Below are 26695 nucleotides of genomic sequence, written 5' to 3' on the forward strand. Positions count from 1 at the left end.
CACTCTGGCCTCCATGCTACACATAGTCTTAAGAAGTGAGTCCCTCAGACAAAGAACAATGAAAACACAATGTTCCCGCTTCAGTCCCATGACGCAGCCCAGCGGCGTGCACCTCCTGCACTCACTGAGCTTCACGCAAAATCAGCTTTTCCTCTCCTGCCCTAGAACTGTGCCGCAAAAGACCAGGCCTGGGAAGTGTGAACAAAGACACATGAGGGACTAAAATCAGGCACATGATGCACACCTAACCAATGCCCTGAATTATACTTTCTATAAAAAAATAATACAAAACCTCAAGTACTCTAACACATAAATTAGAAAAATGTATTTTAGTCTAATGCCTAGCTACTGATTTCAAATCTGAACAACAGATTACTATAAAATATCCTTAATCCAATTTTAGTCTGCAAATATTGCATAAACTGTAGACTCTTATGTTCAACTATACCTAAAATATCTCTTTGGTATTTTACTTAATTTAGATGCCAATATTCCAGAAATTCTAGATTAATAATTTTAGTAATATAATTATAGAGATGCTTTAATATAGGGGCTATCAAATTTAATGTCTCAAAAACTGCAAAATACTGCATAAAATAACCATTTTGGACACTAAAACACTTCTTCTGAATGGAATATAATGAAAGATGGCACAGTTATGTCTCCAGAGGTTAATTTTGAATTTGAAAAGAATGTCACTTTGAAATCCAGGCAAGATGGCTTAAGCCTGCAATCTCAGCACTTGGGATGCTGAGGCAGAAGGCTAGCCATGAGTTCAGGGCCAGCCTGGGCTATGTAGTGAATTCCAGAACAGCTTGGACTATATGAGACTCTATCTCAAAAAAGAAAAGAAAAAAAAAAGAGTATCATTTCAAGTAGCTGTATAAATCAGGTGTGGTAGTGCACACTTTTAATCCCAGCACTCAGGAGGCGAAGACAGGAGGATCTTTGTGAGTTCAAGGGCAACCTGGTCTACATAGACTTTTAGGACAACCAAGATTATATAGAAAGACCCTGACCTCCAACACAAAAAAAAAAAAAAAAATCAAAAAATATGGAGGGAGGGAGTAAGAAAGGAGGCAGGGAAGGAGGGAGGAAAGGAGGGAAGGAAGGGATGTGTAATATTTCCAGTGGTTACTCCTAGTCTGCAACCTTCAACCCATCAATCAGTTCCAACCTCTCCAGAACAAGTCAGAGAAAGGTGGAGCAAGCTCTTGGTACCCTGGTGCTAGAGTGCTGTCTTATGTCCTGTCTCCCCTGAGCCATCCTGGAGGTGCCTTGGAGCCTGGATCTCAACCAAAAGCCTTGGGGAAACTTCGATTCTAGTTGTGGAAAGCAAGAGGTGCTAGAGATGTTCTGAAAGTCAGAATTTTTCAAACTTTAGAAATTTGGTCCCTACGCCATACCTCATACATGATTGGGAGGGTCTGCAAGAGCGAATGAGCATGGTCAAGAGCACTAATAGTTACCAATATTTACGCAGACAGATCTTCACTGCGTAAGTAAATGACTTCACCAGGCTTGCCCCCAACACCCTGGCATCTGAAGCATACGATGTCTGTTGCCAGTCAAAGAATTCAGACAGTATCATAAGGGTTTTCTTGATGTCTTCCTTCTTAGCTGCATGACGAAGCCAGCTATTGTTTGGAAGATGTGATAGATCCGGCAGCCTGGCCAACTTTGAGTGGACCTTTACAGACTACCGTGGGTGACATCTAGATGACCACTGTGCAGAGAAGAAACAAGCAGCAAGCAAAGCTGGCCGACCTGCACAGCCTGGGCTGTTCCTGAGTGTTGCTCCTGCACAAACAGCTGAGCATGTGGAAGCAAGGTAGAACACCAACCTGAGAGCCAACACTGATGTCACAAAACACTGTCCACCCACTTGTCTGAGGACAGAACCACCTACTCCTCATTAGGATTCAGAGCAGCAGGAAAACCTAAATGGAGCTGAGGCCACACAGGTGTATAATTTACAATGAAAGTCAGGAACTAGAATGCACAGCAGAGTAGAGAAGAAAGGGGAAAGGAAAAGCCAGTTTGGCCCCAACCCTCATTCAAAGACAGCAGGAGAGAAGCAAACAACAAGCCCAGAAAGAAGAGGAGCATCAGAGTTTCCTCTAGCAGCAGCAGCAACTAGGGAGATCCCTGGGTTTTTCATATTCTTCTGTGTCCTTCGATGGGAATTGGAAACAACGGGAAGGATGCTGGAATTTACAAGTTCCGTTTCTTACTCTGAGCCAGAATCCTAACTTAATTTTAACTGTGGGTTTTTTTTAAAGGCCAAATTCTATTCATAATACACTGATTTTAAAGTCTATTTCCATTGCTGTAAAACAGTCTAACAGAAAGCAAAAGCAAAAGCAAAAGCAAAAAAAAAAAAAACAAGCCCTGCAACATCAAAGTCAGCCAGAGGGAAGCTCAGCTGCTGCCTCACAGGCTCACTAGGGCCCTTCCTTCCTACACACACCGCTCAGGAGAGACTGAATTTGCTTCCAACATAAGAAACCTTAAGATATTTGTTTTCTAAGAGTCAAAACAAGGAACTGTGTATAAAATAACTTTTTAAAAAACACAGCTCAGTTTATGCTAGAGATCATAATTATTTAAACTAACTAAAGAATGTCCTTCCTAATTGACACACACACACACACACCAATCAATCAATGTAATACTAAAAATGCAAGATTTCACAAAGCGATTTGAAAGTGAAAGGTGGATGACCACCTTTTTCTTCTTTCTTTCTGGTCCTTCAGAAAATTTGCTGTCAAATTATAACCATAAGCACATGTTACTTTAAAGGTGGATTTAAAAAATGATTTCGCCACAGTAACCAAAGGCTTTCTTAAAAGTGTGTATGTACGCACATACAACTGGGAGGACACAGAAAATAATTTGTTTGACTGACGCCTATATTAGTATGTGCTGTGCCTTTAAAGATAGGGCCCTCACTTGAGAATGCCAGCCCTTGTGACCAAGATAAGCAAAACTGTCTTTCATGAGGAGAGTTCTCATCAAAACTTGGGTTGGTTCCAAGGTTACTTCAAGATTGCTTTTTCTGATACGATGTTCATCCAACAGCTTAGTACTCCTAATAAATTAGAATTAGCAACTATCCTTAGAGTCAGTCATTCACCCAAGTCGTTTCCCTCTCCCCATCATATCCCAGTGTCTGTCATCCCGGGTACACACTCAGAAAAACAACAGGAAGGTCAGGTGGCCAACGAGACGGCTACATCAGCAGCCTCCTGGCTGGGCCAACAGGACTTACAAAGGGCCTCCAAGGTCCCCGCAATCACAAATGGAGGGGGAACCTTACATATTGTGGCAGGATGAATGCTTTCAGAAGACAACTAGCATCAGACATGCGGTTAGCCCAAAGGTGCCAGTGTGCAGCGGCAAGGCTTCAGCTGATGAGCTGTTCCAGGTGATGCGTCCAAAAATGATCCACGATGGCCATACTTTTGGTTTTGACTGAGTAAATTTAGTAAATATACAGCAAACCAAATAATATATATAAAAAAAAGTAGGGGGAAGAGAAAGAGGGGAGGGAAAGAAAAATGAGAGACGAAGATCACCAAATCAGGTGCTCAAAATATCCAACACAAATCAACCACAGTGGCCTCACAGGCAGCCATCAGGGAGAGTCTCCACAGAGAGAGTCCCAGGCAGAGCATCGTGAAGCTTCCAACTACAAACATATAGTAACAGATAAAGGTGATGTCATCAAATTGGGCACTCAGGATATCCGTCAGAAACCAAGCAGGGAATTAAGCAGTGAGCTGCAGTTCTCACTGCTTAAGCTTCCTCTTCTGGGGCTGAGCTTCCCTAGTTGACTTGTCCCTTATGTGACTGGGTCCCTTCCCCTCCCTATAGGTCAGGAGTCAGGTTCTGAACCTACACCACCAGGACACTGAATCACAGGGTCAATATTCACTGGCTCTCCAGGAGCTACAGCTTCCAGGATTTGTCCTAAGGCCCATAGAGTCTCCTAGGATTTTGTCACCCACATAAAACCAACGGCTTAGTGTCTCTCCGGAAAACAATGTCAGTACACCACCCCATGCCTGAGTTGCTCAAAAGGAATTTCAAATAAGAAATTACCACAGTACAGAGCCAAAGGTGGGAAGGATTATAAACAGGAAATAGAAAAACGGCAACAATTCAATTTCTTTCAAAGTCCTGGAGATGAGATGAGAGCACGCATGCATATCCTCTGGAGATTATGGACCACTAAACCAAACACGGACAGAAAACCATGGCACATGATCAGGTCTGTGGCCCAGAATGTCACAAATGCAGCTTCTCTCAGCCAAGACTTGAAGACTTGCCGACAAAGCACTTCAACAGCCGCTCTTCCCCGTGCATTTCTTCTGACTGCCCTTACCAGTCCTCCCATCTCAAAGTGCCCCTGCAGCACACAAACTGAAAGGCTGTATTTTATCCACACCTCAGGGCCTCATCTGAACACAGACACGCCTCACCTGCAAACAGGGCTGGCAAGGACAACCAAGCGTAAGAGGCAAACATTCCAGGAGGATCCACAAAAATAATTCATCACCAAGTTTCCGACCAGGTATGCTGGTGCACACTTGCAATCCTCACACTCAAGAGGCTGAGGCAGCGAGATCACTATGCTAATGCCAAGGCTATGTAACAAAACCCTGGATCTGAAAAGAAGAAATCAATCTTCCTCATATGGTAATTTTAAAAAAAGTGTCTCAAGAGCATCTAGAGATGTGTGCATTCATGGGGGTGTTGAAGGTGTGTAGGTCCACGTGAGCATGTGTTTCTGTGGCTGGAGGATGACCTTGTATGTTGGTGCTCAGGACAATGTCTCTCCTTGACCTACAGCTCACTGATTAGACTGGTTGGCCCGCCAGCAAGCCCCAAGGGTCTCCATCTCTGCCAACCCAGCACAGGGATTATAATCCAACCCACATTACCACACCCAACTTTACATGTGGGTGCTAGAACCAAACTCAGGGCCACAGTTTACTGACTGAGGGACCCCTACCCCCATCTAGACATACAGAGATTAGTTAACTTTCTTCCAACAAAAAATGAGCTTCAGTAGCAATATTCTTCAGAACAGTTCAACACAAACAAGGCAGGGTGTCTGAAACACTGAAGACTAGCTGCTGGCCCTTTTCAGGCTGGCCACTGCTCTGTTCCCACAGAGGAGCCCACATATGCCTTGTTCAGACCACAACCTACCCGTGAATATTGTGTGGGGCAGACGTCTCCTCAGCTCTGGCATGTCCCCCAGGCCTTGCCTGCTTTGGATCTCACTGTCTGAGATCTTTGCTGACAGGAGAGTAGAGCTTGGGGCTGGTCTTTTCAGGAAGGTGACATCCACATGCCACTAGAGCAGCGTCTCTGGGAACAGCCTCCCACAGCAAAGGAGAGAGCTCTACAGTTCTCCCACTACTTCAAAATGGCACCTCAAAGCCACATTAGTTCTTCCTCACTTAAAAAAAAAAAATGTACTTATTAGCTGGGCATAGTACGCCACCACACCCATAATCCCAGAACTCTGGGAGGCAGAGGCAGAGGCAGAGGCAGAGGCAGAGGCAGAGGCAGAGGCAGGGCAGAGGCAGGCAGCTCTGTGAGTTCCCTGGTCTACAAAGGAAACCCAGAACAGGCAGGGCTACACAGAGAGACCCTGTCTCAAAACACCCAAAAAGAAAAATTACTTGCTGATACACAATCTTCATCTCAGCACTCGGGAAAGAAGCAAGAGGATCTCTGTGAGTCTGAGGACGGTTGGTCTACAAAACAAGTTCTAGCCAGACAGAGATACACAGGAGCAAATGCACAGCACACGTAAGGACGTCAGAGAATAACTCTGTGAAGTCAGTTCTTCCACCTGGATGTGTTCTGGGTACTGAACTCAGATCTCTTATGTGGCACATGCCTTTACTCACTGAGTCATCTATCTGGCCGGCCTGTCTATCCCACTGGGTTCTTTTTTTTTTTTTTTTTTCTTTAAAGGAAAGGGGGTTCAAAAACAAAAATTCTCTGTGTAGCCCTGGCTGTCCTAGAACTCCCACTGTAGAGCAGGCTGGTCTTGAACTTGCAGAGATTCACCCATCTCTGCCTCCTGAGTGCTGCCTGCTCCCCACTGCATTCATTAACGCCATGGCTGATGGTGAAACCCCTGGGCCACTTCTATTTCTTACTGTTTGCAGACAAAGTCCCCAAAACAGCCGAAAACTTTCACACTCTGAGCACTGAAAGGAAAATATTTGGATATAATGGTCCCTGTTTCCACAGAATTATTCCAGGATTCCTGGAAGGTGAGGGGACCTCACACACAATATTGGCACTGATGAAGTCCATCTACAGAGGAAATCTAAGAATGAAAACTTCATCTTGAAGTACAGAGCCTTGGATCTGGTCATGGTTCCTATTTCTCATTTGCAAGTAAAGATGGCAACATGATCTTTGGGAAGGTGAGGGCACTGTGGATAGCACGGAACCTCTTAGGCTCAGGAACTGCATGACTGTGCTGACTGACTGTGGACAACTCTAATGCTTTTGACTTGCACATTTGGAAGTTATGGCTCCAACAAGTGCTGCCTGGATCTGTTTGTTGTTCATTCCCTGTAAGAAGCTAAGGATTACAAAAGACACCAAGTGCCAAGCTATCTGCAAGCTCTGACTGGAGCAATAAGCCTCCAACGCTAAGAGTCTCCAGCCACTAAGGCTTGGAGCTGTAAGTCTCTGAATCCAGCCCTTGGCTGTGAGCACTCGGGGGCCTGGGACTGCCAGTAATGAAAGAGCCCACCCACATCCATGATTTCCACCTGAGCAGAACAAAAGAAATCCACGTGGCTGACTGCTAATGAGCATCCGTGTTAACCGCCCGTGGCTCATTAGAGAAGACCGAGGGTCCTGAGAACACCACAAACAAATCATCACCTTTCCTGTTCCAGACAAGAAAAACATTCTGGATTTCCTGCCAGAAACTCCCAAAGTCCCATGATGTCCCAAGAAAAGTTCAGAACTCACCCTGCCTAAAGAACTGAAGAACACTCAGTCTAGACAGAGAGCTCACGGGCAAACAAGAAGTGAGGAATACACGCTGCCAGAAGCAGAGGCAACATGCAGCAAGACACTCTCAGCTAGCTGACGGCTAGACCCCAGGAAGGAGTGGGCACTGAATGTTGACAGCATACCAGGGAAGGGCCATCCTCATGGAGGCAAACTCTGCGGCGCTTTGTGCAAGTGCACATGCATGAACACACACACGGGCGCATGCATTTCTTCTTCTAATTTCTACTCACGTAGTGCTGTATGTGGCTGACAAATGATTTCAAATCAGTTTCAGTTAAAATTCAGGGAAAAGTACTGACACTTCGTTTTACTCTGTATTGATGAGGCACAAGCTTCAAAGAAAATCAAATCACTGCTATGGCCTGGATGCTGAACGTCCCCAAGGGCCCACATGTCAAAGGCTTGCTTCTCAAGAGGTGGTACGGGGAGATGCTGTGATTCTGTAGAACCTGCTGTCTGTCACTGGGGAGTGTCCTCCAAGAGGGACTGTGTGACTGTGGTCTCATCTCTCTTACCTCTGGCACCAGATGGGTTCAACGTGAGAGCTCTACCACTGTCATCTGTCAACTGTGGCCCCAGGCAACAGGTCCACTCAACCTTGCACTGGACTCTAGGCCTGTGGTCACGGAACCATTTCTCTGCATGTTTCGTTGGAGTGACACAAGGCTAACCGCCACAGTCTCAAAGAGAAGCTGGAATCAGATGGCTTCCGGTGCCTCGGCACTAAGCTGTGCACTCCCTCAGCTGAGCGACAGGACACGAGCACGGGCCCCAAGAGGAGCCTGTCAGCAGACGGCCAACTCTTTGGGAGATTACTGACTCTCCTGTTGCAATGAGAAGCAACTGGCAAACCGGGATCTTGGCCCTTCAAAACAGGCTTAGCCATCTAGAACAAGCACCCTCCAGACTGAGCCTCGATTAAAGGAAACCTAGTGAGTAGAAAAATGAGTCAAATGACATCGTGAGCAAACCATCAGCAAAGCGAGGTGGGCTACTCTACCACACAGCCAGCCTGGAACCTCTACCAGGTAAGCAACATCATTTAAAAAGCAGGTTCTTTTGTTAAATACGTTTATTGTGTAGGGGGTGGGAAGGGGAAAAAGACAGAAACAGCCAGCCAGCCAGAGAAACAGGCAGAGAAACAGCCAGCAGGGGGTTGCATTCAAGGCAAGCTCACTTTCCACCATTTGGGGTCTCAGTGAAACTCAGGTCATCAGGCTTTGTAACACATTTACCTTCTGAGCCATCTCACCATCCTCCTCCACCCCCCAAAAAATAAGTTTTTTGCTTTAGGGGGAAAAATTAAAGATACATTAAATTAAGTAGTTCTTGCTTTCAAAAACAAAAACAAAAGCACATGAGAGGCAGAGGCAGGAGTATTTCTGTCTGAGGAAAGCCTGGTCTATAGAGCGACTTCCAGGGCAACCTGGCCTGCTACAGAAAAGCCCTGACACGAGAAAATAAAATAGGGCACTGTCTCAGGAGCTGCAAGGAGATGTGTGTGAGGAATCAGGGTGTTGAGTGCTCACGTTTCAAAGACCTCAAAACAAACACAAAGCTGGACACAATGTAACACTGAGGGTTCTGGGGAGGTAGCACAGCCCAGGCTTTCAATTCTACTTGGCCCAAAATCTTTCAGAATGAAGGCTTGAAGCAGGAAGCCCTCCACCTTGACACAAGCAAAATTAATCACACAGATCCAAGTAGAACTGTGACCTACTGCCTTTAGATCCCAGGTAAGGAAGGCAAATTTGTTTCCAAACATTCTGAAAACTGTTGCACTCAGCAGACTGCACAGGCACCAGGGCACCCTCCTGGTACTGTGGTCTTCCAGCGTCATCACTGTTTTCTGCCGCTCTTCATGAACATGATGCTGCCTTCCATCAGGGAACTTCCTGAGCTCTGTGTCCTTCCTTTTAAGAGAGGACCTCTAACAAATTAAGGATCATCTCTTTGGCGGATTTGCCCTTTGGCAGAGCTGACGGTCATATATCCATATATCCATCTTTCAGCCTGTGCACTCTCTCTGGCTGGGGACAGAGCCTCTGCAGAGTGACCACAGGCACCTCTACGCTGATCCAGGGGTAAGGCTCCCCCGGAAACCAATCATTCCCTGGCCAGTCCTCAGGCACCTGCACCCCTCTTTCCAGCAACACCAGACTTGCCCTCGATAGTGAGCTGTGGAAACTGGGCATGTTACCTGGTACATGGGCAAGACTTGCAAGCATTTTCTGTTGTCATGTTGTCGATTCAGCTTTTGTTGCACACTCAGGAAACAGAAGTAAATGTTTCACTTTTTGCTTAGCTGATTGTGTGACAATAGGTAAAAGCAGGAGAGGGGGCCAGAGGAAGAAGGAGGAAGAAGATAAAGAACAAGAGTGAAAAGGAAGACAGTAAGCAAATGAGAAAGAAAAGCAGCATCATGAGCACTGGTCCTCGAGTCATCAACAAGAAAACTTGACCTTCTAGGGCACTCCCGCCACAGGTAGGTGAAGGCCCGTAGGAAGGTGCCCTCTCAGGGCGGCAGGTGTAGCGATGGGACAGGCCTAAGCCGTCAGCTATGGTTGTCAGTTGATAAACATCAGTCTTAAGATATCACTTTTAATTTTTTTGTTTCTGTTTTTCAAGAGTCTGTGTGTGTGAGCCCTGGCTGTCATGGAGCTAGCTCTGTAGAGCAAGCTGTCCTTGAACTCAGAGATCTACCTGCCTCTGCCTTCAGTACTGGGATTAAAGGTGCGCCACCACCACCAATGGCCCCGTTCCGCTGCCGCTGCCGCTGCCACCGCCACCGCCACCGCCGCCGCCGCCACCACCCAGCTTTTACTGCATATGGCCTTTAACAACTCTTTAAAAGAAACAAAGACTTAACCTTCCTTACATATAAAATGCCTATGATGGTTAGTTTTTAATTCTCAACTTGACACAGCCTAGAATCCCCTCAACAGGGAGCATCAATTGAAGAAATATCTAAATCGGGTTGGCTGTGGTGGATTGTCTTGATTATTAATTGATGTAGAAAGACCCAGCCATTGTGAGCAGTTTCATTCCCTACTCAGAGAGGTCCTGAACTACACAAGACAAGAGAAAGCTAGATGCAGGCAAACAAACAGTGTCTGTTCCCTCTGCTCTTGACTGTGGATGTGTTGCCACTGCATTAGTTTCCTGCCTTGGCTTCCTCCCAGCGATGGACTGTGATGTGGAACTGTGGTCACATGGTCACATGATGTGTTACAGCAACACAACCAGAACACCCCCTTAGAACACATCCCCACAGACCACTGGTTTACATGCTGCTTGCTTCGTGTGGCTTCACAGCCCTCCATGCCTCAGCTTCTCCTTCACTTGTCACAGCACTCTGCACTCCCGCAGCATGCTGCCTTCACACCGCCTGCAACACTGTTCACAGCTGCCTCTCTGCTTCCTAAAACCTGCCCAACACCGATTCTTCTAACACAAGCATCTACCAGAAGCTCTGGCACACTGTGTGCCCCGCCCTAGACTTCCTGCCACTCCTGTGCAGACAGAGTCCCTAAGTACAGATAGACAATACAGACCCCAAACCCACTCTGCAGAGACTGACTGACACAGGCACACAAGAGCAGCAACCCTGTCTCCATGAAGGGTGCAACAAAAGCAGAAGCTTTGGTGAGCCTCACAACCCATGCCTTCCTGGGCTTGGTGGGGCATCCTGTATTGTACCCCTATCTCGGGCTTTGATGGCCAGAAAGGAAGTAAAGGATTCTGCACTTTACACCACTAACTCTAACACCTGGAAATGTTTGAGAACAGCAGTATGAGAAATCCACACCTGAGATTAAAAAAATAAAAAAAATAAAAAATTGCTTCAGCAACTAGCCAGAAATGATGGAAGGGAAAGTCAAACTAGATCTCTACCTAATGCTGCAGGACTCAAAATCCACAGTGAGGGTCAGTTTCAAACTCTTCAGAGCCAAACCCTGACTCAAAAGCCAAGCAATGGAGAACTACAGGAGGTGGGGGGACCTGAAAATGTACTATAAAATACTAAAATAGTACATGAAAGAAAATGATGAAAAGTTGACTGCACTGAATCTTCAAGCTCTTATAAGACTAAGACATACACATTTAGGATAAAGTGTATTTAGATCTATAGAAAATTATATCACCAATTTATGGTGATCTATTATTTTTAAAGGAAGAAAAAGAAAAGACAAAAGACAAAATCCATAGGAAAAAGAATACAAACAGGTGATTTCCAAGAGGAAAGCTCACACGGGCAGCACACACTAGGCCTGCCCCACTGTTCCTGTGGGAAACACGCAAGCTCTCATTCAGCTCAAAGACTAGGAAGAGCTTTCCAATGTGACTGAGGTGAGGATCGGCGAGGTGCAGGGGCGCAGGGGTGCTTGAGCATTCTGACCATGGAGCGAACCAGCAGCTACCGATGCCTTGGGCGGAATTTTCTCAGCAGCAGTATGGCCTAGAACAGGCCACAGTGCACAGCTCCCTATCCATTCAAGGGACAGCAGCCACATACTGAGAGCCAACAGCCAGGGTACAATGCTCAGGGCAATGGGTCCTGGGAAACTAAACATGCACCAGCAGGCCAGGCACTCCTGGGCGTTTATTACAGAGAAATATAATTACTGTTCAGAGAGAAAAGTGCGCAAGTGTTCACAGCAGCTTCAACCATAGCAGAACCAACCCAGATGCCCTTCAGTGAGTGAGTGGCTGTGCAACGGGAGTGCTTGTATACCACAGACAACACCTGCAAGAAATAGGAACAAATCATGGATGAATGTCTGGGAAATTCATGAGTGAAAAAAGCCAATCATAAAAAGTAAGGTGCTATGTGACTCATCCATACAACATTCTTGAGACGACAGGACTTCAGAGACAAAGGATTCGATAACTGGCAGGCTGAGAAGTATGGGCAACCGAAAGCAAGGAGGGGTTATGGCACTGAGTGCCAAGGTCTGTGGCAACATCTGGGCTGTGCTGCTATGAAATAGCTTTTGGCTTAAGATGTGGGTTTGATACAGGTCTCACTGTGTAGCTCAGATTGGCCTGGAACTCAGTCTTTCTGTCTCGGCCTGTCAGTGCTGAGAAGACAGACAGGAACCAGCACACCTGCTGCTACCTACAGTAGCTTCTTCACTGAGGAGACTGGAGGATAGATAAATAGGGTTTCTACCGCATTAAGCTGCATGTAGCTCTCTAATCATCATATTAAAATAAAAAGCTTAATTTAATAGAGAAGTGGCTGGTCTTTCCTATCTTCATAGCTGAAAACTGAAGCTGGATTAGTGACTGAGCTGATGTAAACTCCCAGCTCCAGAACATCTGGCAATATCAGTAAAATCTGGACCAAACTAAAAGACCATGGATTGTATTAACCACTGCCAGAAATATTTCACTCAAAAACTTTTTTTAAAGCCACTAGGCCAGATATGGTAGACTCTAACACCAGCACTTAGGGAGGCTGAGGCAAAATGATCACAAGTTTAGTTAGTATTTAAAAAGATCCCTTCAGGGGCTGGAGAGATGGCTGGCTCAGCAGTTAGGAACACTGCCTGCTTGTCCAGAGGACCTGGGTTCAGTTCCCAGCAACCACATGGCAGCTCACACCTGACTGTAGCTCCTAGAGTTAACACCCTCACAGAGACAAAAAGTCAGGCAAAATGCCAATGCAGTAATATTTTTAATTTAAAAAAATACTCCTTAAAAAAATAGAAAGAAAGGCAGGCCACTCAACTGAGGTTTTGCTTGGCACTCACCCAAGAATAGGCCATCACAGGAACAGATTAGGAAACTGAGCTGAGAACTTGCGAAGAGCCAGCTTAGCACGCCTGCCTAACCACCCCTAACCTAATGAGGACACTTCTGTTGCAGTGGGCAGCACAGTGAGGCTTTGAGGATGTGGCCAGCCCCCCAAGATGTTATCCTGGAACCACAGAGAACAGCGTCTTTGGCAACCCAGCTCCTGGGGCAATTTTCCACATCTTTGCCTCTTCCATCCAAAGACCAGCTCATTATTTTATTTAACGACTATTATCTAAATTTATGAAGACTGAGAAAATTACTTTAACCACTTTTGTAATGCAAATATATTTTATGGGTTAATATTTAATTACAATTCAATGGTGTTCTCACTAAAGCATCTCCTGGTAGCATTTATTGTCTGCACAGAACGTCAGCTCAGGAAGTTCAGTTCTGGCCCATTACTTCACACAAAATTCTAAAGAAATAAGTCTTCCTGCCTCAATATATCTGCTACTTCTTTAGTGAACATGATTTACCACACATCTGTGCAGGCTAATGGGACTGTCTGATGAGGCAACACATTTATACTCACTTGCTGGCGCCTTTGCCTCTATCCTCTGTGTCTCTGGGCGAGACAGCAACCCAAAGGGAAAGTCAAGTCAGTAGCTACCTGGAGCGGCGTCAAGAACGGCCTGCTTCCGGGTGCTGGGACTTCTGGGCAGCTCACCTCCAACAGTCAGGCCGGTCAGCTCTTACTGTACACAACATGCTGAACCCTGGCTGCCTCCTGCAGCCGAGAGCTCTGGAGCACGCCAGGCAGGGTGTACTCATGACGAGCCCCCAAGTCTCTAAGGAGCCTTGTAGGGAGACCCCACTTCCTAAGTGCTGCCCTAACTTACTGCTGGGGAAGCTGGGCCATCAGAACTGGCAGCACTGGAAGGGCGCCCCTGGAAGCTGGTGGCTGGCTTGCTCAGACCACCACATACAGCTGCTCCCAGGCTGCTGTGACCTCACGTCCTTTCACTGCAGTAAGCCAGGCCACTGTCTTTAGTGAATCAAGTGGGGAATATGGGGTGGGAGGCCTTGAAGACTCCGACCAGCACCATCAACTGTACAATAGACAATAATGAACTTCCTCCCCATCGCTCCTAAAACTCTTCCAAAGAGGCATCAACCCCCACAATTAGCAGCTTCCCACTTAGTGCAAGGTAATACTTGATTACAAACTGCACCTGCCCCTGAGCAGACACTGAATAAGCCACCGCTCTACACACCTCATCCACTTTAACGCTGCCTTGATAGGTTTCTCTTGGCTTGACAAGAAGACAAATTAGATTTTAAATTATTTTCAGCTTTACTCAACAAAGTCCACAGGTCAGATAAAAGTGAACTTATTCTTGTGGAATGAGATGTTCTTAAGATAATAACACAGTGTAGAACTGGAGCTGGAGTGGTAGAACACTTGGCTGAGCTAGCACACAGGAGACCCTGGGTTCAATCCCCAGCACCACATGAAGCAGGTGTGACGGCAAACCTGTTATCCCAGCACCAAGAGGTATACGAAGAACAATCAGAAATTCAAGCTCAGTCACACCTTTATTAGCACTCGGGAGGCAGAGGCAGGTGGATTTCTGTGAGGTCCAGTCAAGCCTGGTTTACACAGCAAGCTCCAGACAGCCAAGGCTTCACGGAGAAACCCTGTCTTAAAAAAAAAAAAGAAAGAAAGAAAGAAAGAAAGAAAAGAAAGGAATTGGAGTTTGTTCTCACTACAGAACACATTCAGATTGGCTGCATTAGACCCTATCTTTAGAAAAACACAAAACAAGTGTGATGAGGGAAGGAGGCAGCACAACCAGCCTCCACTCTGGGTCCTACATTCACCGCGTATCAGAGAAAGCCAAACACCTAAGTGTGGGACGGAGCAGGTGCAACGGCCCTCGGCACAGTCAGCTCAGGGAAGCCACTCTTCAGCCACTCCCGCAGCAGCAGTATGAGCTGCCGGGGACAGTGACACAGAGCCACGCACACACATGGAAGCTTCTGGATGCAGCCCAGCAGCATGTCCAGCTGAGGAGCCCAGCACCACTGCAGAGAGCAGGGCAGGCTCCATGTTCAGTGCCATACAGCAGACACCCTGCGCTTAGCGGTGTCACCCTGCTGCTGAGTTGTTCGGGGTGGCCTGCTCTAGCCCTGCTGCCGACAGAATTCCTCCCGAGGCGCAGCTGCTGTTGGTTTACGCTCCAGGTGCAGGAGCCTCTTCCACACCTTGACGACACTTGGGGTCACACTGGAAAGCTCTTCCCCTCCTGTGAGATAAGTGAGATCTTTGTGTAGATCCACACGCTACAGACTCATCTTTTATGATTGAGCGAAAACAGCTGCTAAACAAAGTGCACGTGACCGTGGAGCTGAAACCTGAAGATCTCCAGGAAGGCAGCCCACAGGGCACGGCAGAGCGCCCTCACAGAGCAAGAACAATCACTGCTGCGACACTCCCCAGCATCTTCAGACAAGACTGTTATTGAGATTCTCATGCTCCAATAAGCCGTGGCCTTCTGGTTTCTTTAACTCCTTTTTTGTCTCCAGGTAAGCAGCAATGCAAGAACACAGCATCAAAAGCAGTTCAACGGCTGGAAAGGGCTGCCCGAGCATGCTCCAATCAGCAGAACACACAGAAAAAGCCAAGCAGGTGGGGTGTGTTTGTACCTGGTGCTGGGAGCTGCAGACAGGTAGAGCCCCGAATCTCACGAGCCAGACACCCTAAACTACTGGGCAAGTCCCATATCAGCGAGATAGCCTATCTCAACAATGTGTGTGTGTGTGAATGACACCTGAAGATCGGCAGAGGATGTTTCTCTCTCTCTCTCTCTCTCTCTCTCTCTCTCTCTCTCTCTCTCTCTCACACACACACACACCAAATGAACATTTTTAAATATAGCTCAAGCCAAGCATGGCAAAGCATGCCTAGGACGTCGGTTCTTAGAAGGCTGAAGCAGCATCAGGGTGTAAAAGCCACCCTAGGCTACATATCAAGTCTGAGGCCAGCCTAAGTTACAGAGACCCCTGGGACGTGACTCACTGGCAAATTATTCGACTAGCATGGACAAAGCCCAGGATTCCACCACCTCCACCGAGAGACAGAGTGCCTCAGCCTCCTAACAGCCCATCAAGTCTGGGCCTACTTCTTCTGAAACGCCTCTTAAGAGTGTACTCAGCTTACTGCGCTCTCAGCGCTCTCAGTCCTTGCCATCAAATGGCACTATCTTATCTCTAAGCTAGGGCACCTGGCACACTTGGATTAATAACATCTACGGCCACACACTACACACAGAAGGCTCTAGAAAGCAGCTCTAAAGTTCACGGCCTCCAACCGTGGGATTCCAAAGCAGCTTTAGGCCCTGACCCTCCACCATGTTACCTCATCCCACCCATCTCCACCTCTGAGCTCATCATCCAGTGGGAAAAACATGCTCCATTTCCTTCCAAACGTTGTGATCAATGTCCTCGGCACACCTAGACCCAGGCCCCTCCTCTCTGCAAGGCGTCTGTCAACAACTGCATTTCTCTCATTGCCAAGGCCTGGGACAGCTTCAGTGTCGGGCCACAGGGAGCCTGGAGCTTTTCAGCTCATTTGTCTGAGTGTGTTCATCTTATACTTGGTCCCAAGAGTCGGAGCTATGTTTTGACTCAGGATAAAGACTGCTGAGTGTAACCACCACTTCACACTGCCTCCCCAAAGAGTCAGGACAAAAATCTCCAAAGATTACAGCTCTAAAATGCCAGTCCTTTAAAAGATAAAGGTACGTTGAAGTAAGTTAAACATAAATACATATTTTAAAGAGAACACTGTATGTCACTTTGGTGGAGCTGTGCAGACAGGCCCAGTCCCTGGTGCACTCCACTAAATCTGTCCAAACATGAGACAAAGTAGCAGTGCCATCAGGATCAAATGCTGGAGCGTTCCCTCTAAGAGGAGTCTGAAATGGAAGCCCCTACCTACCAACGTAGTCGTGAAGAACTAAAAGAAGGAGAAAAACCTGGATGACCAAGAAGTTGAATGTAGAAGTAGAATGTAAGCCTGGGTATCCTCCTCTCTGGCACTGAGGGCCATTCCCACTGCTCCACTCCCACACACACCCCTCTCTGTGCCCAACCCTGAGACTGAGACATGACAGCAAATATCTAAAACAAAAGGAAAGCTGGTGCCTCGTGGTGCTGAGGGGAAGCGAGTAGACAGAGAAGTGAAGACAGAACAGTGTGGCTGGTGTGACCAGCAAGGTGAGCACGCCTCTCCTACTGTTTCCACTCTGGTAGACCCTGGGGACCACCAACCTCACCTAGACTGTTAAGAGCAAGGACATGGAAAGCCACTTCTTAGTGCAAATGCCACTACCGGCACACATAGACAATGCTGCTATGGTCATGACTGTGCGCGGTCACCATCACCTCTCCCAGCACAAGCTGCTTCACTGCACCTCCCAACCCGCAGCTTCAGAACGCAAACAAGAGTGATAGCAACATTATCCAAGCTGAAGCTTACAGGAGTCCAAAAGCAGAATGTCTTGGGTTGTATTTCACAAAGTCCTCAACGAGGTATGCCCCAAACACTGCCCCAACTGCTGCTGGCCGTGGTGAAGGAGTTAAGGCAAACAGGCCAGATGAGTCTGTGGATCATTACACCGGGGCTACCGAGGCAGGGAGGCCTGACTTCCCACACACACCCCAGGAGAGGGGCCTGAGAACCGGAGCCCCAGGCAGCCAAGGCCTTAAAGTGCGGAAGCAGCTCTAAGCTCCCCAGCTCCTATACTCCTCAGGATCTCTTAGCAGCAGTCCGGCTTCCCCACAGGAGTCTAGACTCCATCTGCCCACCTCTCCTTTATAGATGGCTCACGGTCTCATAGGGACATGAATGGGTTCCCAGATCCAACCAAAGATGCATGAAAGACTAAGATTACCAGGTGTGTTCTTTCTGGTAGGCTGGAGTTTTATGTCCTGAGACAAGATCTCTGTGTAGCCCACAGCTCTCTTGCTCTGGGAAGCCTTGTGGTTTCTGAAGGCTGGGCCTTCTGCTTGCTTGGCTTTGACTTGATCTCCATTTAATGAACTAAGCTTGGGACTGTGAAAGGTGGGTTTTGTTTTACATGATCAGCACATTTATCTGCACCGAACCAATGTAGCAACAGAAACACAGAATCCTTTGCCTACCGCAAGACAACTGGAGAATGGGGGACTGGTAGGTCCTCTGAGGTAAAAGAAATAAGGCTGCTAACAGCAGTAGAGAGCTTGCCTAACATGTGAGAGCTGGGAGCATTACCTTCAATGACAACAAGAGCTCTGCCCTCCGAGGCTCCTCTCACACCCAGATAGCAAGGTGCCCATCAGTCAGTGCGGGTGAAAAGATGAGAAGGAAGGTGCCAGTGATGTTTCCTCCATCTTGCTGGCCCTGCTCCCCCTCCTCCCTCTCTCTCTTCTTCTCTTTCCCCGTGCCCCCTCGGGCATATACAGCAGCCTAGGCATTGCCTGAGCACTTTCTGAAGCCTCTTACAAGTGACTAACTTCTGAAATATGCATAAGCCAAAACTTAAGCAAAGCCCGGCTGTCACAAGGACAGATACTGCAGGGGCTTGTGTCTAAGTGCTTCAGGAGAGAGCCCACCCCCCAGCCAGGGTTACCATGAAGCACAGTGCAGCCAGTGTCTTGGAGCTGCCACACTCGAGAATTAAGGAGAAAGTGCCACTGGGTGATAGATATTTTTAATTAACATCTTCAATTTTCAGCTCACTGTGCACTGCTCACTGTCTGTAGACAAGCCCTCAGCATCCCGATTTCTACAGTTTCTGATCTTAGAAAAAAAGGAGATAGCGCGGTGGACCAGGCTTGACTCAGGAAAACACAAGGTGCTGCCCCAAACAAACACTCTCAATTCTCTTAGCCAACTATGACACAGAAACAAGTCTGCCTCTGTTGGCCAAAAATGCCAAAATTCAACTAAAAAGACATTTATCACCTATAAAAACCAGCTACAAAAAATTGTCATCTCTACCATGAACCAGAATTTCTCAGCAACTTTTGGTCTTAACACCCCCTTATACCCTTAACAATTACATAGGACTGAACAGACTATTCTGCAGATAAAATAAATTAAAAAAAAAAAAAAAAACTAAATTTGTGGAAAAATAGACGGACTGAGAATAACTAGTATTAAGTGAGGCTCCACAATCTCACAGTGGAAAGAGCACGTGTTCGCCCTCATTTGTGGCTTCTGCCTATAACGTATATAAGTAAAAAAAAGGTATGTGTGAGTGCTGTATTTGAAGGAAGAACACAAAAGGGTGTATTGGGTGATAAGGAAGGACAGAATGCAAGGAAATTACACACGCTACTTTTCGAGTTTAGTTGTCTCAGAATTTATGTTTTCTTTTCTGTGGTGGGGACATGCGTAGATGACGCTGACATGACAATGAAGTGCGGAATCCCGAGCAAGGCCACACAGCGCCTCCAGACACGGCCGCTCTCTGCACTCAGCTCACTGTGCACAAGGCACAGAGCGCAGCCTTGACATCAAAGCATCAGTGACTACATCAGGGTAGCTGCATGCTAAACTTTACTTGCAAGTTCTTTTCTTTTTTTAAATGATTCCTTTTTATTTATTTCATGTGCACTGATGCCTTACCTGCATGTATGTCTGTGCAAGGGTTGTCAGATCCACTGGAACTAGAGATACAGACAGTTGTGAGCTGCCCTGTGGGTGCTGGGAATTGAATCAGGGCCCTCTGGAAGAGCAGCGGTGCGCCGAACCACTGAACTATCTCTCCAGCCCCTGCAAGTTCTTACAATAAAGTAATTTTTATTTTTAAAAACTATACAAGATCCTAAATACTTCTGAAAATTATAGCTACCAGTATTCAGTGTTGCAGAAATTAAAATGAAGTTTTTTCAGTTTCATTAATTCAAAAAATCAGTAACAAATACTCTATTGTTAACATAAATGACATTCTTTTCAAAACTATCTTGCCAAATAAAAAATTTTTTTTTGTGAAAAGAATGGCTGTTTCTCGTTTTCTGCAAATCTCTTCACTGTCTGGCTTAACAGGCATCACCAGAGTGCTATCCGTGCTTCGGTATTCAATCTGTCTCAATCTGTCACAGTCTGCCATGTCAGCTGAAGTGTACAGAAAAGCCACCCTCAAACATGGAGGTGGTACTTTCTGACTTTACAAAAACCTCAGCAAGCGACACTCTCTAGGGCCGCCCCTACTAACAGAATCGGTCACCTTTCACACTGTGGCACCTCTACCTGCAGCTCACCTTTACTTAACAGACTGAAAGGACCACCCAAGGCTGACAAATGTCACTGCACTGCCAAATATTCAACACTGTCAGCAGCTACAGATGAAAAAGGACGTCAGGCACTGGTAGTTTTCAGCACTTCCTTGTCAGTGGGGTGGCTTTGGTGTACACACCCACTCTCTCTGGACCATAAAGCAGGTGGGCTCTGGTGGGCCAAGAGCACTCACCCGGCTCTCAGTCACTCGCAGCTGCAGCTGTGCCAGCCTTCTTGGCCTCAAGGCCTCTGCATGGAAAGGTGAACAAAACCTGGTAGGACAGCACAAATCTGCCCTGGGAGCGAAAGGACAACTATGAGCATAACACAAGAGAAGATGCAGGGCCGAGAATGAGTGAAACAACTAAAGGGAATAAAGACCAGAAGTTGGCAGAGTAGAAAGCAGACATACAAAACTGCCGGCAAAGCCCCTGTCATTCCCTGGCAAGGCTGCTCTCTAGCCTCCTCCCTGACTTCCTGTCTCCACACACTCCCCAGCCTTCTCCCTCAGCAGGCTGATCATTAGGTTTCAGGCAGGTATGTGATACATGAAAGCCTGTCTCAGACACACAAAAATAAATAAGCAATTAAAGCTGCAAAAGAATACAGATTTCTCTAAAGTGTGTTGAACTATAGCCACTAAATTTTTTAGCTAATACTAGAGAAACATAACCAAAAAATAAATTTCTAGTGAAACATGACCAAAACTGACTCATGAGGCCATAGCAGAAATGAAACCTCCCACAACTATTTAAAAGCAAATGACAATTACAAAAAAGTCATTCCACAGAAGAAACCGAAGACCCAGGCGGCAAGTTCTACAGATATTCCTGAAAGACAGAAGAAATAGGAAAAAAAATTCCCGAAGCTCCGATTTCTAGAATAGCACAGCCTTGGTGTTAAAGCCCAGCAAACTGTCAAGGGCCTATCCTGGGCTGCTAAGAAAGAAAAATCCTGGAGGGGAGGGGGCTAAGCTTCAGTACTGCAGCAAAACCTTTAACTAAGCACCAAGCTCTTTCTGCAGTGTAGGCCAGGCCCAGTTACTAAGAACAGGTGCCCTGTAACCAAAGCAACAAAGGCAAACACAATTACAGAATTCACACCCAATGAAACAATTCTGTGACAGCACATGCCTGTCATCCCAGCACAGGAGGCTGAGGCAGGAGGATTACCAAGAGCTCAAGGCCAGCCTGAGCTATACAGTAAGACCTTGTGGCAAAAAAAGGGGGAAGAGGAAACAGTGGTCACTATGCAAGTTAAGGAGGCCCTAATCCTGCAACACTATTCCCCGTGAGCCTGACAGAGATTCGCAGAAAAGGAAAAAAAGAGGGAGGGGAACGGCATAAAGTGACAGGAGAAAGCTGCCATTAATGCAGAACACTGGGACTGTTTACAGAGATCCCAATAAACATGTAGACAAACACTCAGAGTCAAAGGTACCAGACAGCATATTAAGAGAAGCTGCATTCCTAAGCAACAAAACAAACAAAACAGGTAAATTTTGTAAGAATTATCCAATAAAAGATGTGAAGGGCCTATGCATGGAAATGAAAAAGCTTGAAAATGTGAGGAGGTGGCATGAGCAGAGATTTACTCTGAACTCAGGTGGAGCCAGGGTGCCTTTCAGTGTGATTTAACTACTGACTTGGGGTTTGTACAGACAAAATGCAGAGGGGCATGTGTGTATAGTTATGAACAATCCACCAGAACAGCTGCCTTTTCAGGGCTCAGGAAGCCACAGAAGAACTGAGACTCCCAGAACAACCTCATGGGCCACAGGCCACACCGCGCTGATTGATGCTACAGAATGAAGCGAGGGCAACGCAACACACTACCTCAGAGACAAAATGAAGCTGGGCCCCTGCCACACCACATCCAAAGCCAACGCGCTTTAAGCAACAGTCTGGCTCTGCAATTTATTCTCCAAGCTGGGTAGACACTTTTGAAAGTGACAAGGATGTCTCATGAAACAAGGACTGCCTGGGCCCACTGAGACTTACTGTCACCATGACTAGGGGCCTAAACATAAGCAGCCAAGCCATGAAGCTTGCTGGCATTTGTAATACAGAAGCAGGTAGATCTCCATGGGTTCTAGCCTAGCCTGACCTACAGTTAGTCTGAGCCAGCCACAGCTGCATAGTGAGACCCCGTCCAAAACACAAAACAACTATCAAGCATTAAGAAACAGTCTCAGCAGACATGAGAGCCCCAGAAAAACCTAAGTACATGCAGAGCCACAACAGCAGAGCTTGCTTCTGTTTATCAAGAGATCCTGAGAAGACTGAAAACTCACATCCCACAGTGAGAAATCCAGCACAACAGCACAACACTTGTCCAAAGGATATGCTCCAGAGCACGTCAGAGCTGCCCTACTAGAGAGAAGAGCATTTGTAAATGCTGGCGACGCTACAGCCAGCGCTAAGCAATGGCCACAGCTCCTGAGACAGCATTCAACCGTTACAGCCGCAGTGAAGATGGACGGCCATCTGCAACTGAGTCAAAGACATCGACATTCCCATACTTGCTCACTCATTTTTACAACAGCCAAGAGATGGGATTGACCTGGGTGCCCCTTAGCAGGCAAACAGATAGCAGAACGTAGTGTATCCAGACATCAGATACTGCTGAGCCACAAAAAGGAAATCTAACTGCAAGAACACAACATGTTGTTCAATGCCAGGCACAGGAGGGTAAACATGAACACCACACGACCTCATTGTCATGTGTCATGTAAAACAGTAAGAATGTGTGGTGCTGACAGGGGCGGGGCCTGGGGAGCTGGGGGGACACCGGTGGAAAGGTAACACCACGGAGTTCTGAGACGCACTGCACACTGTGGCGACTGAGTTCATGGTAGTGCTCTGCCTTTGGGGGCACTGAGAAACACTTGGGTTCTGCTGCTTTTGTGCTGTTGTGCAATGCTTGTTTAAAGCTGGGGTCTTCCATATGCCAGGCAAACATTCTGCCCTGAGCTGCATCCCAGCCTACCAGAGAATGTACATGTCTTTGAATGACAGGTATTTTCCAGAGGGACTCAATCACTCCAGTGTACACACATCAAACATTATCCGCCATAAAGGAATGCAAGTATTGAAAAGAAACTAAGAATTAAAACTACAACAGCACACCTGCTCACAGGATGGCCACAGGGAAAGCAGCAGTGCTGCTGAACAGGCGCCCAGAAGCAACACTGGAGGTGGAGGGCCGGTCAGCCCAGGAGCCGCGCCATTTAAAACCAAACCCTGCACGCCTGAAACTCCGGTCCCTGGCAAATGCCACGCCTGTGCCCTCAGGAAAGGTTACAGAATTACTACAGGTTTCTATCAGCATTGCTGATAACATTCAAAACACCCACCACTGTGGGACTATGGACAGTGTGGCTTACACCTTTGGTGGGTCTGCAGTGCAGGACAGGAGCTCCACAGCAGGGGCAAGAAAGATTCCTCAGCAGTTAAGAGTACCAGCTGCTCTTTCTGGGGACCCGGGTTCAATTCCTAACACCCACATGGTGGCTCACAACCATCTGTAACTCTAGTCCTAGTGATTCAATGTCCCTTACTTGTCTCCACTGACAATGCACACATGTGGTACAGCCGTCCATGCAGATAAAACACCCAAACACAAAATAAATAAAGCCCACTCTAGGCCAAGCTATCTGCCACATTCACAAAAGAACTGACAACTTTCGGGGAAATAAGGGCTGGGAGAGAGAGCTACACGAGCCAAGGCAAAGCCAGGATGAGCAGAGGGGCCAGGTGTCGTGCTGACCCTCACCTCACTGCACTGCTATGTACCTCTTTCCACACCTGTGACACATTATTTTAAACCCATGAAAGTTAAAAACCGATGAAGCAGCCTGTGACAATGGAATGTTTTCATTCAACAGACATTTCGGTGGAGAGCTCCTCACTGAGCTTCTGCTGGGAACTTTCATACCGCTGTGCTTGCTCCCACTGTTAAGACCTGATGTGAGGCATGAGGAAGTCTAGCCATGAGCCAAAATGTGAGGAAGAAACATCAAGGTGGCAGCAGACCCCCAAAGAGCACACAGCACGGGAGCTTGCAGTCTGTGCAGGGCCAGCTGTCCTAAGACAGGAATGTGCAGGGTACACACGGGAAAGAGGGGACCAGAACAGGAGAACACAGAAAGGCCACCTGTAAACTTCCCGCAAGCCCCATTCAGAGTGCAGCAAAGCCCTGCAAGTGAAGGGGAGGGGTGGCCATGTGTGCAGAGCGAAACGTAATTCTTGCTGTCTTCTGAAAAGGGAACATGGTTGAAGTTTGGTCATACAGAAAGTGAAACGAAAAATAAGACAAGCACACCTTGAAGGCAATGCTGCCCAATGTGTTTCCCAAGACGATGACAGCATCTACACAAGGGATCACCTGGACAGGTAGAAGGTAGCCAATCAGTTCAGCGAGTCTCAATTTAGCAAAGTCTGTGACAAGGCAAATGTGGATTTCTGTCTCTTGGGCTCAATTTCAGAGAAAAATAGGGCTGTGTAGAGCTGGCATCTGCAGGCTGGGTGAAGCAGAAGTTAAAGTATGGCTTCCCAGTCGAAGCATACAATTAAATCATGCCAGAAACAGAGGATTGATGCCCTCCCAGCCCTGCACGTCCTAGCCCGGCCCTCCATCTGCCTGAGCGCTGAGCACCGCTGACACCCCACAAACAGAATGATGTATGCCGGAACATCGGCTCACAGCCTCAACTGAGAACGGCCTCAGACGGCCCCAAACAATGTTAACGCTCGTGTGAAGGATGAAGAGTGCACTGTGCGTGTACCCAGATTACGGGATTCTGTTTAGTATTTTAAGAAACAGCACAGACTTTAAACCTATGCTCACCACAGATCTTGTCCATTCTAATGCTCTAAAATCCAAACCAAAAATCATTATACATAAAATGTCCCATTTCAACCACATGCCATAAGGAGAATTCACTTTAAGAAACACAGCTGCCCTTAAACTGATGTTGTAAGCCACACAGACACACACACACACACAGGTGCCAAGAAGAACAGGACCCAAGTTGTGTGGCCAAAACCAACTCTGGCACACACAGTCCCAGGTGCTTCAGATGGTTAGGGAGAAAAACTGAGCCAAGGCACTGACTGGGGCAGTGTTAGGAAACCAGGAGTTCTTCCCCAATCGGGTCTTACTTCTGTTCCCAGTTGCCATCCTTCTCCTGCTTTCCGCATGTGTGCACAGGGGAGTAGGGCTGGGAGGATACAGAATCCAGCCACCATGGCCCCATGCCTGCTCGGTATTTTATGAATCCACATAAATAATATGTGGCTCACTCTCAATGTCTGAACTCTGGTAACATCTTGTCAGTAAGTATCCAACATGTCTGAGATCATTTATTTTAATAAAGTTTCATGACTCACCAGCTACCAAAGCCTTGATTTAATTCAAAGTTCAGAACATAATTCCCATTTTCTCAGGATAAAATTTTTTTTTCTAAATAAAAACTAGATCAAAGTAACAGCACAATGATGACATCCATTTTCCAAAACTACAGAGAAGTGACAGGCCAAATGCTGCTGCCAGCTGCCTTAGTAAGGAACACATCACTGAGCACTGAAGGGACACTGGGAAGGAAGGTCTCCCCACATACTGAACGGCACACTCGCAGCCCCCCACTCTGTCCACACACCATGACCACACGGGTTCCTGCATGGGCTGCTCCCACGTGTGCTAGAATGCCTGCACCAGGCTCTTTGGCTCACCCCACCAAAGTTAGCCTCTATCTCCTTAATTTTTCACTTTAGTTCCCCTGAGTTCTGACCTTTAAAATTCAAAGAAAAGGTCTCCATGTCACAGCCCTCCCAATCAACTACCAGATGAGTAGTTTCAGCAGTGCTCAGTTAAGTCCCAACAAAGGAAAAGTACTCTTCATCAAGGACAACCAGAACGCTAAGCAAGGCCCTCCATGACCAAGAAGACTCTGCACTCAGGTCACAACAACTAGGCTCTGAAGCTAAAGCACACCTAGAGGACTTGGCCTCACCAGGCATCGCCCAGCTCCACCTCACACTTCATCACCAGCTGGAGCCAAATCCTCCACAGAGCAGCACTGAAGCGGGGAGGCAACATGATGCCTAAGCAAGAGTCTGGCCTTCCTCACTAAGACGCAGGAAGAAGGAGTTAAGTGCCCTTTCTTGCTCAGGGCCAGCAATCTGGAGAGGCCCAGGCACTGCAGGTGAAACAGTCCGAGGGCAGAGGCTCTGCTGTACAGCTCCCTCCTCCAAGGGACTCAGCATCTTGTGGAGGACAGGCTCGTTACTCTTTGTACCATGGCATCAAGTGCAGCAGGCCAGCGGCACCACCCATTTTACAGAGGGACACTGCAGGACAAAGGGACGCTGGTGCCTGAGGAGCCTGCCCAGAGCCTCCTGGCAGCCAGCAGGCAGAGGCAGAGCATGTGGACACAGACTGCAGGTACCAGCACATACTGCAAGTCCTGATGCAGTCTCTAAATTTTAAAAGACAAAGATAGGCTCAAACCACCCACCCTCCTGCTGCCACCACTGTAAATGTGTAAGGGTCAGATACACTTGCCCGGAC

The 26695-nt window shown here is 47.2% G+C and overlaps 1 protein-coding gene across 1 annotated transcript in view; it reads right to left on the reverse strand.

The window, feature by feature from the left end:
- Positions 1 to 26695, reverse strand: part of Rptor (regulatory associated protein of MTOR complex 1) — a 285695-nt gene that overhangs the window by 234801 nt on the left and 24199 nt on the right. The gene's annotated exons all lie outside the window — the stretch shown is intronic.

Source organism: Meriones unguiculatus, chromosome 7 (genome assembly GCF_030254825.1).
Source record: "Meriones unguiculatus strain TT.TT164.6M chromosome 7, Bangor_MerUng_6.1, whole genome shotgun sequence".
NCBI classification, from domain to species: domain Eukaryota; kingdom Metazoa; phylum Chordata; class Mammalia; order Rodentia; family Muridae; genus Meriones; species Meriones unguiculatus.